This window comes from Triticum dicoccoides, chromosome 7A (genome assembly GCF_002162155.2).
Source record: "Triticum dicoccoides isolate Atlit2015 ecotype Zavitan chromosome 7A, WEW_v2.0, whole genome shotgun sequence".
Lineage (NCBI taxonomy): Eukaryota > Viridiplantae > Streptophyta > Magnoliopsida > Poales > Poaceae > Triticum > Triticum dicoccoides.
The window spans coordinates 410,400,608-410,404,455 of NC_041392.1; the positions used below are offsets into that span (position 1 = coordinate 410,400,608).

General features: G+C 41.4%; 1 long non-coding RNA gene across 2 annotated transcripts in view; it reads left to right on the forward strand.

The window, feature by feature from the left end:
• Positions 1-1,006: 1,006 nt before the first annotated feature.
• LOC119331249 overlaps positions 1,007-3,848 on the forward strand; it is a 3,337-nt gene continuing 495 nt past the window's right edge. Inside the window, exons 1-3 of one of the 2 annotated variants that reach the window (XR_005160429.1) lie at positions 1,007-1,545; positions 1,616-2,038; positions 2,111-3,796. This is a non-coding gene — a long non-coding RNA (uncharacterized LOC119331249). Of the gene's footprint in view, positions 1,546-1,615; positions 3,797-3,848 lie in introns of both variants that reach the window. The other variant, XR_005160428.1, reaches the window with a different exon arrangement.

The window sequence follows — 3,848 nt, forward strand, 5'->3', positions numbered from 1 at the left end:
TGCTCAAAATAGAAAAGAAAACAAGAAAAATAAGGTAACTATTGGGTTGCCTGCCAACAAGCGTTACTGTTTTAGCCCCTAGCTAAGCGTAAGGCATTGTTTCAAGTATTTGAATCTTTCACATCCAACTCCTTAATTATGCATCCATGCTTCCTAGGAAGCTAAGCACTTATGTTTTGAATAATCACACTCCTAGGGATAAAGTTAAGGAATTTATTTTCATAGATAGGTTCATTTTATCAATTAAATAAAAAAGGGGTGCACACTAATCATTTTAAGATCTTCATTCCCCTTGCTAGATGTGGCTCCTCTATTCTTAGGAACATACATGAACTTCGGATTATTATTAGGAGGAGTCCTCTCAATAGTTTTAATGGAAGCAAAAGCGGAATCCAAAGTATTAATAACTTCTTCCAACTTATTAGTTCTAGAAGGGCTTTGTTCTATCCTCTCAGTAATTATTGGTTCCTTCTCTTTTGGAATATTTAATGTAATTCCTACCTTTGAGCCAAATTCAGTTACTTGGTTATGGATCTTTTTATCTATATTGTCAATATGCTCTATGGTAGACATTTTATTTTCCATAGCTTTCAATCTTTGCATAACATGTTCCAAAGTCAATGTAGTTTCATTAATCTTTAGCTAATATTAAAGGACGCAAGCTTTCATGGTTCTCCATAGGTTAATCACGGGTCATACTCGGTCCACCACGGATCTGGGTCCTTACGTAGCAGCGTGGTCGCGACATTTTTTTGCGGTATTGAGCTCGGCCCGCACTGCCTACTCCACACATGCGAACGTGTTCCCCCTCACTTTGATTTGTTTTGGCCCACACTGCCTCCTCCACACACGTAGGACTGCCCCCTCGGTTCGTTGATTTTTTCCTTATAGAACAAGAAAGTCCGATCCCTTTACAACTCAGAGCAGAGCAATCAAGGCAGCGCCCAGCCGCGAGCCATCGATGTCGCGACCTAGGTATTGGGCTTGCAATCAATTAAAGTTTGTCTCCAATACATCTTGAGACAGAGACAGATCACATCTTGCTTCACGGCAATGGTGGCGGCAGTGGTGAGCCATCCTTCATTGCACTACTTCCAAGCATCACGGCCGCTCCATACCAGACGCCCATTGTGACCTAGATTTGGAGGAGTTGCCTCCCGTTCCGTCCCGTGCGCCGGCTGGAGCAGGAGTCGCCTCCCATTCTGTCTCGTGCACCGACCGTGTGGAAGACAGAGAGAGAGGAGTGATGGAGGGAAAGCATCGAGGAGTCGCCTCCCGTTCCATCTCACGCGCCGGCTGTGTGGAAGACAGAGAGATAGAGGAGCGAAGGAGGGAAAGCATGGAGGAGTTGCCTCCTGTTCCATGCCGTGTGTTGGCCGTGTGGAAGACAAAGAGAGAGGAGCGAAGGAGGGAAAGCATGGAGGATTCAGTTGGTGGTGCCGCTCTGAACGTTCCGGATGAGGCTACTTTGGTTCTGACCTGCAGCCCTCGGTGTGGCAGGAGATGGAGTTGGCTACTGAAGCAATGAAACAGGGATTGTTGAAGGTACATGTAATACATAAATTTGGGTGATCTGTCTTCGGTCCAAAAGGGTGCTAATATGTGAATTTTGTAGGAACAATTAGGTTACGTGGATTGCTTCACCAAGTATCAATGATCCAACTGATGAAAGTGTTCTTTTCAAGAGACTTGCATCTTTCCTGTATGTTGGATTCATTATAACTCAGACTGTTTGTTATTTACGGGGAGCATGGTAGTCACAAATTTACTCTTCCAACTACCCTGTTCAGCTAACAAGGATGAATTTCAAGCTATCCTCATTCAGATCTTTGGTAATTCAAAATTTGGGCTAAACCTACAAGAAAGCGCGTTCCTCTTATAAGATGAATCTCTGATGTTGTCGTCCAAAACTATTAGCTTCCAGTGTGGCATCATTGATCTTGCTGTTGGCGGTATGTGCTGGTTGTTTATGCTGCTGGCTCTTGAGCCTGATAGACAGTTGTAGCCCCTCGGCCGATCTCTATTGAAAGTGTCAACGGTAGGAATGATATGGCTGGAAATTTATACTACTAAAATTTTATTTCTCACTGACAGGTGTGTCTTTCTCCAGCTATTTCATAGGGGCTAGGTAAAGGCACACATGCTTCAAGTTCTGGAATTTGACACACATGATGGAGATTTAATGGATAAAGTCCATGCCTAATTATCTACTTTAGGAAAACCGCAAAATAGTGGGCTAAATATAGGCCCATTGGGAAGATGAAACATCTACACATATTTCATGGTCCGCCTCCTAGCTGCAGCCGGTGTGCTCGACAGTGCAGTGCTTGCATTTGAGGCTCGTTGACATCTCGCAAGTATGGTAAATGTAGGTAGTTTGTTATTGATCTTATACAAGCACAAAATAAAGTTACCCTGACATACTCTGCTCACCACCTTACTTGGGTCACCATATAGACATGAGTACTTAATAGTTTAATTTTATCTAATTTGTTCTGACAATTTTTCCATTACAATTTGAATGAGGACCTGAGACATAATTGATGTTTGACAACAGAATTTAAGTGATCTCTTATGTGTAATTTGATGTCTTAATTTCTTAAACAGGACATTGCAGATCGACAAAAGCTTTAGTGGATATGCGTTAAGGTGATAATCTGGTGAATGGCTTTACCATCGTATGCTTCTCAATGTCAGACACTCAGACCACAAGAAGTTCATTGATAGGCATTCCCTAATATGACGAATTATACATTCTGAAAAAGGTTTCAACTCGAGGGTCTGAAATTAGGTAACACTTGCATATCTTCTACTAAGCTTTGTTGATTTTTCGGTTCTTACTCCTATTTCTCAGCATCTCAATTTTGGATAAATAGAATGGTGCTACAAAACATAGCAAGCCATCTGGCATCCGTGTCTCATAGCTTATTTTCATATTTATATTCATCATACTATTATGAATTCTTTATCTCTTTTAAATTAGAAAGGGATACCTTATTCTTACATTTGATATGGGTGCCACTTCATATGTTTTTAGCATTGTGTCACGTCCTGATTTCTAGGATGTTTAGTTTTTTTTTGTTTAAAGCCTTTAAATAAAAAGATTGAACCCCGCAAAATATGGATGTTGCACACAGCAAAGCTTTATTTCTTAAAATTTCTCCCCTCGCTCCTCCCTTTCGCTTCCCTCCTACATAGGCGGCCGACTTGAAAGAAAATAGTGAAGCACTGAGTTGATACGTTTGCTATTGTGGCATTCTTTAGTTCGAGGAGCTTCGTGCAGGTATCGCTCCAAAATCAGCTGGAATCCACCATGTCTCCCTGTCTCTCTGACTAACTTGTGAGTTGACTTGGTCAAAAAGAAGACCCTGGGGGCGTAGAACCTCTGAGTTTTTTACAAGAAGCACTTTTGATGGTTCAGAATTGAGTTTTACAACAACTACATGTACTCTACTAAGAGTTTTAACCCATCCCATCGGTGAATAATTCCCTTTCAATCCGACTGATTATTGTGTTCCTAACATACAAAGCTAGCTAACTAGCACAAGCAGCTTGATTGATTGTACATACAAAGCTAGCTAGCTACTACAAGCAACTTGATTGATTGTTCACAGAATGGTTGTGTACTACTACTCCCTTAGATGGATCACCGGCCACTTACTGAATATACTACCATTAGATGGTTCACCGTCTGCACATGCAGGGAATATCTCGTGCTGCCATTACTACGAGTCGGTGACCACCAATGAACCAAACTACCAAAGGAAGGAAGAAGCAAGATATGTTCGATTACAATGTAATTTTGTGTGGTTCACATATGTTTTCATGCATATTTTTCTTTCACTTTA